Source organism: Melitaea cinxia, chromosome 25, assembly GCF_905220565.1.
Source record: "Melitaea cinxia chromosome 25, ilMelCinx1.1, whole genome shotgun sequence".
Taxonomy (NCBI): Eukaryota; Metazoa; Arthropoda; class Insecta; order Lepidoptera; family Nymphalidae; genus Melitaea; species Melitaea cinxia.
The window spans coordinates 4,402,058-4,412,057 of NC_059418.1; the positions used below are offsets into that span (position 1 = coordinate 4,402,058).

The 10,000-nt window shown below is 53.2% G+C and overlaps 2 non-coding genes and 1 pseudogene across 2 annotated transcripts; all 3 read left to right on the forward strand.

The window, feature by feature from the left end:
* Positions 1 to 990: 990 nt before the first annotated feature.
* Positions 991 to 2,893, forward strand: LOC123666340. The gene has a single exon (XR_006745234.1). It is a non-coding gene; the product is annotated as a small subunit ribosomal RNA (ribosomal RNA).
* A 265-nt stretch (positions 2,894 to 3,158) lies between these two features.
* Positions 3,159 to 3,315, forward strand: LOC123666319. Its single transcript, XR_006745216.1, has one exon. It is a non-coding gene; the product is annotated as a 5.8S ribosomal RNA (ribosomal RNA).
* Positions 3,316 to 3,993: 678 nt separating this feature from the next.
* LOC123666308 overlaps positions 3,994 to 10,000 on the forward strand; it is a 9,365-nt pseudogene continuing 3,358 nt past the window's right edge.

Consider the following 10,000-nt stretch of genomic DNA (forward strand, 5'->3'; position numbering starts at 1 on the left):
ACATACATACATACATACATACATACATACATACACACATACGTACATAGACGATACATAGATGATACATAGATAAGTGCATAGATGCATAGATGCATAGATGCATAGATGCATAGATGCATAGAGATACATAGATACAAACAAACAAACTCATTCGAGCGACGGAGGATCGAACTGAACGTCAATTTCGTCGCGGCGCATGTCCGTGTGGTGACGGTCCGGTCGGGTGGCGCGTCTCTCGAAACTCTACCGAAACTAGAAACGGTAGAGAACTTCCTTTGAGGCGCGTCCGACGACTCGATTCGTCAACGCCACGTACACGTATAATGAACTTTATACGTGCTTCGAAAACTGTGCCGATCGACGGACACACGTAAGATCTCTACGTACCACGTAGACGTCGCTCATTCCGGAGTCAAATCCGAAATCCGCGTACGAATACGATTGGTCGTTTTGAGAGATTCAGTGTTTTGGCCGTTTTAATGTCGTCAATCGTCGACTTAATCGATCGTTCATGGAACTCTTAAAGATTTTCGTCACCGATGAAAAATTTACACAAAAAGACGATCTGGTACGATCACTCTGACACCGGGCGACGGTCCGCTTGTTTTGACGAATCAATTTCGTCGTCAGAATATATTACGTACACTCAGTGTGCGATCGTGTATCTCTCATTTAACTGAGCAGAGAATAAGATCTCGTAGCGAACATTCGAACCGAGCGACCGCTGCGTCGTCGTCGTCGTCGTCCTCGTTTCACATGTCGTCGTCCCGCCGAACGTATCACGCGTCGGCGAGACGGAAACTTGTATAACGTTTGGACACGCTTTCATTTTATGCCAGTCAACCGTTTGCGAGATACGCGTCTAACGCGATCGTCTCTACGGTGTGACGTCTCGCGAGGCGCTTCGCTACGTCGCGAGGCGCTTCGTCGAGAGTTACGTGCGATACGTTCGATGAATTGATTTTCATTCGACAATCGTGTGTTAGCTCCCTGGTTGATCCTGCCAGTAGTTATATGCTTGTCTCAAAGATTAAGCCATGCATGTCTCAGTGCAAGCCGTATTAAGGCGATACCGCGAATGGCTCAATATATCAGTTTTGGTTCCTTAGATCTTACTCAGTTACTTGGATAACTGTGGTAATTCTAGAGCTAATACATGCAATCAGAACTCTGACCAGTGATGGGATGAGTGCTTTTATTAGATCAAAACCAATCGACGGAGGGCGTCTCGTCCGAAGTCGTTAATTTTGATGAATCTGGATAACTTTTGCCGATCGCATGGTCCAGTACCGGCGACGCATCTTTCAAATGTCTGCCTTATCAACTTTCGATGGTAGTTTCTGCGACTACCATGGTTGTCACGGGTAACGGGGAATCAGGGTTCGATTCCGGAGAGGGAGCCTGAGAAACGGCTACCACATCCAAGGAAGGCAGCAGGCGCGCAAATTACCCACTCCCGGCACGGGGAGGTAGTGACGAAAAATAACGATACGGGACTCTTTCGAGGCCTCGTAATCGGAATGAGTACACTTTAAATACTTTAACGAGGAACAATTGGAGGGCAAGTCTGGTGCCAGCAGCCGCGGTAATTCCAGCTCCAATAGCGTATACTAAAATTGTTGCGGTTAAAAAGCTCGTAGTTGCATTTGTGCGCCGCGCTGCCGGTGCACCGCATCCGCGGTGATACCGACACGTCTGCGGAGCATATCGTCGGTGAGCCGGCGGTAAAACGCCGGTTCAATATCAAAATCCTATCGCGGTGCTCTTCGGTGAGTGTCGAGGTGGGCCGACAATTTTACTTTGAACAAATTAGAGTGCTCAAAGCGGGCTCAAAATGCCGCTTGAATATTTCGTGCATGGAATAATAGAATATGATCTCGGTTCTATTTTGTTGGTTTTCAGAACTCCGAGGTAATGATTAATAGGGATAACTGGGGGCATTCGTATTGCGACGTTAGAGGTGAAATTCTTGGATCGTCGCAAGACGAACATCAGCGAAAGCATTTGCCAAAGGTGTTTTCATCAATCAAGAACGAAAGTTAGAGGTTCGAAGGCGATTAGATACCGCCCTAGTTCTAACCGTAAATATGTCATCTAGCGATCCGCCGACGTTACTACAATGGCTCGGCGGGCAGCTTCCGGGAAACCAAAGATTTTGGACTCCGGGGGGAGTATGGTTGCAAAGCTGAAACTTAAAGGAATTGACGGAAGGGCACCACCAGGAGTGGAGCCTGCGGCTTAATTTGACTCAACACGGGAAATCTCACCAGGCCCGGACACCGGAAGGATTGACAGATTAACAGCTCTTTCTTGATTCGGTGGGTGGTGGTGCATGGCCGTTCTTAGTTGGTGGAGCGATTTGTCTGGTTAATTCCGGTAACGAACGAGACTCTAGCCTGCTAAATAGGCGTCGTCATTTAGGTGTGTCCGATTTCGGTCGGACAACTCACTGGCGGCGTATTAAAATTCTTCTTAGAGGGACCGGCGGCTTCGAGCCGCACGAGATTGAGCAATAACAGGTCTGTGATGCCCTTAGATGTCCTGGGCCGCACGCGCGCTACACTGAAGGAATCAGCATGTTCTCCCTGGCCTAGAGGCCCGGGCAACCCGTTGAAACTCCTTCGTGCTGGGGATTGGGGTTTGCAATTATCCCCCATAAACGAGGAATTCCTAGTAAGCGCGAGTCATAAGCTCGCGTTGATTACGTCCCTGCCCTTTGTACACACCGCCCGTCGCTACTACCGATTGAATGATTTAGTGAGGTCTTCGGACCGACACGCGGTGGCTTCACGGCCGTCGGCGTTGCTGGGAAGTTGACCAAACTTGATCATTTAGAGGAAGTAAAAGTCGTAACAAGGTTTCCGTAGGGGAACCTGCGGAAGGATCATTAACGAAACTGCCGTATTGCGAGACGTATCGCCCTCGAGCGTGAAGTTTCTGCGATATACGCGTAGTGACGCTAATAGACATTCTGTTCAACGACGGAAAAAAAACGACGTTGAACAAAAAAACAAAATATAAAAGTCGCGCGCACCGTTTCGCGGTGACCGACCGTACATTTTATTTATTTATTTTTTTTTTTTTTATTTTTATAAGACTCTTAACGAATCTTATTCAATTAATACGATGTAGATTTCGATCTACAACGAAACCATTACCCTGGACGGTGGATCACTTGGCTCGCGGGTCGATGAAGAACGCAGTTAACTGCGCGTCATAGTGTGAACTGCAGGACACATTTGAACATCGACATTTCGAACGCACATTGCGGTCCGTGGAGAAACATCCAGGACCACTCCTGTCTGAGGGCCGGCTGCATAAATACATATATCACACTGTACGTTCGTATATAAATTCGTTTATTACGATCGTACATATGACGGTCTCCGTATGTCTCAATCAGAGACTTCGGTCCGTTTAAATATTGTTAACGTTCGATACGGAGCGAATAAGCGTATATGCGTATATGTGCCGTGTGTGCGCGCGCGTATATTGCGTTTACGTCGATGCGAGAGACAGCGGTACAGGTTTCGACCTGTACCCGTATCTCGCGTACGTACGCGCAGCTCGACGTTCTCGTCTCGAAGACGACGACGTCCCGCGTCTCTCCGTCCTTTCGGTGACGTCGCGCGCGTATAGTCTTAGAAAACAAACTAACGACTATACATATGCGCGCTTCTATGTCGACGGGGTAAACGGAGAGCGATGCGGCGACGTCGCGCAGTCCGAGAGACACGGATCGTCGTTCTATCGCGCGCGTCCTGTACGTTATACGCACGCGAATCATCCGAGTATCGTTCGCACGAACGACGACGCGCGTACGCGTATGCCGTCGCGTAGTCGTCGCGGTAGGCGGACTCGACGTCCGAAGAGCGCGTCGACGCCGACGCCGACGTCGAAGACGGGACTCTAACGAGACCCCCGTCTCTCGGCGTACCTTCGGCGCCGTCGCGTCGACGGATATCGCGTCTGCCTCGTTTTTTTTATCGTTGGCCTCAGATCAGGGAGGATCACCCGCCGAATTTAAGCATATTAGTAAGCGGAGGAAAAGAAACTAACCAGGATTTCCTTAGTAGCGGCGAGCGAACAGGAAATAGCCCAGCACTGAATCCCGCGGTTGTAACGATCGCGGGAGATGTGGTGTTCGGGAGGTATCGCTTTCTCGTCGTCGCCACTCCTGTCCAAGTTCGTCTTGAACGGGGCCGTTTTCCCGTAGAGGGTGCCAGGCCCGTAGCGACGGAGCGAGACGGCGAGAGGTACACTCCTCAGAGTCGGGTTGCTTGAGAGTGCAGCCCTAAGTGGGTGGTAAACTCCATCTAAGGCTAAATATTACCGCGAGACCGATAGCGAACAAGTACCGTGAGGGAAAGTTGAAAAGAACTTTGAAGAGAGAGTTCAAGAGTACGTGAAACCGTTCAGGGGTAAACCTGCGAAACTCGAATGAACGAACGGAGAGATTCATCGTCAATCGGCGGCGTACGGGCGCGCGCCTCGATGTCGAACGCCTCCCCTCGCGGGTGCGTCGTGCGGCACGGGTCGCGTCCGTCGACGTCCGTCGACGGCGTGCACTTCTCTCTAAGTAATACATCGCGACCCGTTCGATGTCGGTCTAAGCGCCGTTCGGGAGTCCAGTCGTCGTGTTAACGCACCGCTATTGGACCGTGACGGTGGCCGATCGGCCGTCGGACGGTAGTACAAAGTCGTACTTTTATACGAATCGCGCACGCGCCTCGCGCGCGTCCGGCCCGACGCAAGCGAACGCCGTACAATGTCGACGTCCTGCCCGAGTGCGGACGTTGACGCGGCGCTGCTGTCGTCGCAGCCGTGCTGTCTCGGACCGTGCGCGTATCCGTCTGCGATGATTCATTTTCGGGCACTCGCAGGACCCGTCTTGAAACACGGACCAAGGAGTCTAGCATGTGTGCGAGTCATTGAGATTATTCAACGTAAAACTGAAAGGCGTAACGAAAGTGAAGGCGCGCGCTAAACCGCGCGCTCAGGGAGGATGGAGCGTCGGTCTCGATCGATCTCTCGCACTCCCGAGGCGTCTCGTTTCCAATCCGTGAATGTAGGCGCGCTCTGAGCACAGATGCTGGGACCCGAAAGATGGTGAACTATGCCTGGTCAGGTCGAAGTCAGGGGAAACCCTGATGGAGGACCGTAGCGATTCTGACGTGCAAATCGATCGTCGGAACTGGGTATAGGGGCGAAAGACTAATCGAACCATCTAGTAGCTGGTTCCGTCCGAAGTTTCCCTCAGGATAGCTGGCGTCGATTATTAACAGTCCCATCCGGTAAAGCGAATGATTAGAGGCATTGGGGCCGAAACGACCTCAACCTATTCTCAAACTTTAAATGGGTGAGAACTCCGGCTTACTCGAACGATGAAGCCGGAGATCTGATGACGGTGCCAAGTGGGCCAATTTTGGTAAGCAGAACTGGCGCTGTGGGATGAACCAAACGTAGTGTTAAGGCGCCTAAAAAACGCTCATGGGACACCATGAAAGGCGTTGGTCGCTCATGACAGCAGGACGGTGGCCATGGAAGTCGGAATCCGCTAAGGAGTGTGCAACGACTCACCTGCCGAAGCAACCAGCCCTGAAAATGGATGGCGCTGAAGCGTTTTGCCTATACACTACCGTTACGGGCACGTGCGACGTTGTACGTTTTGCGTCATTATGCCGTAACGAGTAGGACGTGCGCGGCGGAGTGCGCAGAAGGGTCTGGGCGTGAGCCCGCTTGGAGCCTCCGTCGGTGCAGATCTTGGTGGTAGTAGCAAATACTCCAGCGAGGCCCTGGAGGACTGACGTGGAGAAGGGTTTCGCGTGAACAGTAGTTGCTCGCGAGTCAGTCGATCCTAAGCTCAAGGAGAGATCTTATGTCGATGTGGCGTGTTTTCTTTTATATTATATTATATATAAACCGAATAACGCCCTTTGAGCGAAAGGGAATCCGGTTCCTATTCCGGAACCCGGCAGCGGAACCGTTTCAATAATCGTTCCCTCGTTTCAAAGCGAGTGTTCGACGGGGTAACCCAAAGTGGCCTGAAGACGCCGCCGAGGGGTCCGGGAAGAGTTTTCTTTTCTGCCTGAGCGTTCGAGTTCCATGGAATCCTATAGAAGGGAGATATGGTTCGGAACGCGAAGAGCACCGCATTTGCGGCGGTGTCCGGATACTCTCTGCGGACCTTGAAAATTCAGGTGAGGGATGTACGTGGAGATGTCGCGCCGGTTCGTACCCATATCCGCAGCAGGTCTCCAAGGTGAAGAGCCTCTAGTCGATAGAATAATGTAGGTAAGGGAAGTCGGCAAATTGGATCCGTAACTTCGGAATAAGGATTGGCTCTGAGGACCGGGGCGTGTCGGGTTTGGACGGGAAGCGGATGCGGCCGGTGCCGGGCCTGGTCGATGCTCGTTCGTCTCTCTCGGGGGGCGTTCGGGCGGAATCCGGACCCGCGTTCCGGCCTTCCGCGGATCTTCCTAGCCGTAAGGCCGCGTCGGTTTCGTCTCGTGCGCGATCGGCGCGGTTCTGTACGACCGCCGTTCAACGGTCAGCTCAGAACTGGCACGGACAAGGGGAATCCGACTGTCTAATTAAAACAAAGCATTGCGATGGCCCTCGCGGGTGTTGACGCAATGTGATTTCTGCCCAGTGCTCTGAATGTCAACGTGAAGAAATTCAAGCAAGCGCGGGTAAACGGCGGGAGTAACTATGACTCTCTTAAGGTAGCCAAATGCCTCGTCATCTAATTAGTGACGCGCATGAATGGATTAACGCCAGACGTGTTTGTGTCGCTCTGCATTTAGAAATTCGAAAAAAGTGGTTTTTTCGTGCTTTTTAGTGCAGGTTTTGTGTTTATATCGTGCATAAGGTCCCCAGGGACCGATTGTGATAAGTGGATTAAGTGTAAGTACATTAATTAGTTATTAATTAACGTGATTCATTTTGTGAGCCACGTGCTCGCGCGTGATTTTTTCATTGCGGGTAGTTGTAAGCGACATCGACGCTTGACAGCTGCCGTCTGTAGTGACTTTTGACGTGTGACTTTTGACGTGTGACAGTTGACGTTTGACGTTTGACGTTTGACGTTTGACGTTTGACGTTTGACGTTTGACGTTTGACGTCTGACGGTTGTTTGGTAACACTAGTGTTGCCATACACAGTTTTATTTTTTCCCCATTTCTTATTTTTATTTTAATACAAGAACTGCCCTTAGCGTATATACGTGTTAGGCCGGTTAAGGCATGGCGGACGACGACGAGACGGAGCGCCTCCGCGAAATGTTTGAGGCGGACGTGAGACGTAAGTCTCTGGAGCTGGAAGAGCTGATGGCCATCGGCCGGGAAGCGGGGTTCACGCCCCGGGCCTCTTTAGCTAGAACTCCTCCTCAGGAGTTCCATTCTCCAATAGCGTCCATAGTGGACACTACGTTCGGTTTATACCGGGGGAGGGCCAGCAAGAGGCAGATCACCTCGCCCGAGGAGGAGCAGGAGCCCACGCGACGGTGTGACGAACGCCGTGCCGGCCCGTCACACCAAGCGGGTGTCCCGCCCGTGGCGGGTATCTTGTCCGCCCCTCCCCCGGCCGCAACTGCATCTCCCGGACCCGCCACTTCCCCGATCCCCTCTGCCAGCACTTCCACGCTGACGCCTGCGTCATGCCACCCCCCTGCCTCCACCGCTGCCCCCTCCCCAGCCACGATTCCTGCTGCCCCTGCTCCCGCTCCCGCTCCCGCTCCCGCTCTCGCTGCCGCATTATCCACCGAACCCGGGTCGGGGTTAGCTAGCCTGTCCAAGGTCCAGCTATTGGACGAGGTGCACACTGAGCTGCGGCGGATATTGGAGATCGCTAATAGTATGGCATCTCACAATAAATACAAGCTGAATGCCAGTGACAGAGACGCCATCGGCCAAGCTGGACAGAACGTGCTCGCGGCGGTAGCGGCGATCGAGATTAGGCTTGCGGAGACCGAGCACCAGGTCACCGCAGCGAAGCTGAAGTGTGCGCAGTTGGAACTGCAAAATGTTTCCAGTTCCCATACCCTCCCTTCTCCTCTCACCGGAACGCCTAAACCTGCGGTCACATACGCATCACTGCTGAAGCGTCCGCAGGGTCAGCCTCCGGTGCACATCCCGGCTACCCAAGGACAGGCTGTCCTGTTTTACCCTAACACGGACGAAATCAAAACGTCCGATGGCACCAAGGCCGAGTTGCAGAAGGCCATACAGCCTGGCCGCATGGGGATTCCCGTCCAGAGCGTTCGACGCATCGGGAATTCCGGTATTGCGGTCAGAGCTGCCACGCCTGCAGCGGCCGAGAAGTTGAAGGCGGCGGCTCCTCCCACCCTTCGGGTGACTGAGCCGCGCGGTCGTCGCCCTCTGGTCGCTATACGCAACCTGAGGGTCGATCCCTCGTCGGACGGTCTGCTGGAGGAGCTACAGACTACCAACCTAGCGGATGACCCGGAATGGACTATTGAAAAGGTGAAGGCTAACTGCCGAGTAGCCTTTAAAAAGGGCCGTCGGGGGGAGCGCACTACAGTAGTCCTGGAGTGCTCTCCACCCCTGCGGGACAAGCTGATCGGCTTGGGGCGTGTTTACATTGGCTGGGACGAGGCTGATGTCTGTGACTACTTGCGAGTCACCTGCTGCAACCGATGCCATCAGTACGGGCACCCGGAGAAGTTCTGCCGTGCCCCGGAGATGGTATGCGGCAGGTGCGGCGATACTGGCCACAAAAAAACCGAATGCCAGTCCACGTCAGAGTGCTGTGCGACCTGCAAGCGCTTCAAGCGCAAAGAGGCCAGCAGCCACGCCACAAATGCCGCGACATGCCCGGCGCGTATATACGCCGAACAGCAGTCTGTAAACATGACTCAGTATGGATAGGACAAGTTTAGGTTTGTCAATAGGGCAGCTTAATCTCCAGGGATCGGAGGTCGCCACATCGGAATTGCCCGTCATAGCTGTAGAGATGAACCTCGACCTGGTTCTCGTACAAGAACAGTACGCTAACTCCGGCTTGACTGGTCTGCTTCAGTGTGGATCTGCTCCGAAATCGGGGATCATGGTGTTGAACGACAGGATCGCTCTCACGCTGCTGCACAACCTGAGCACAGAACACTGCACCGTTGCGCACGCTGATTACCATGGACTCGGCATCTACATTATCTCAGCGTACTTCCAGTACGGCCACGATATCGTCCGTCATCTTGAACACCTGAGTTATGTAATGGACCGCCTAGCAGGAAACCCGGTACTGATCGGAATGGATAGCAACGCGCACTCGCCACTCTGGTTCTGTGAGCGACGCCAATACTCGGGAAGAGGACCAGACACCGAACATAGGAAGACCCAGATGGAGAGCTTCATACTCAGCAGAGGCCTGCTCATTCACAACGTGCAGGGCCAGCCACCTACGTTCTGCGGACCCAACGGATCTTCCAATGTGGATTTGACACTCTCGACTAGGGGAGTCGCGATCAAGGAGTGGCGGGTGCACGAAGGTGCCAGTGTAAGCGACCATCAGCTGATAACTTACCAGATGTGCGGCAGCGGGACAGCGAGACAGTCGGATCGGGAACCAAACGTTCGGATCGCCTTCCGGGAACGAGGGGTAAACTGGGCCTACTTTCGATCCACGCTGAGCGCCCGAATGGGTAAGCTGGACACAAGACTGGCAGCGAACGACCTCGCCAACAAATACAGCGAAATACTCACGCGAACAGCCTCTGGATGTCTAGGATATCGCAGGGATAGGGAGTACGGGGGCTACGAATGGTGGACGCCTGAACTGGATCGACTTCGCCGCACGGTGAACAGAACGCGCAGATCCTGGCAGAACTCTCGACGGATTAACTCTAAAGGTGACGACGTGCTGAGGGAAGCGTTACAGGAGGCCAGACGCGAATACAAGCGGGCCATGAAGGAAGCGGAAATCACGCACTTTCGACAAGTTGCCGAAACGGGAAACGACGACCCCTGGGGGCTCGCGTACC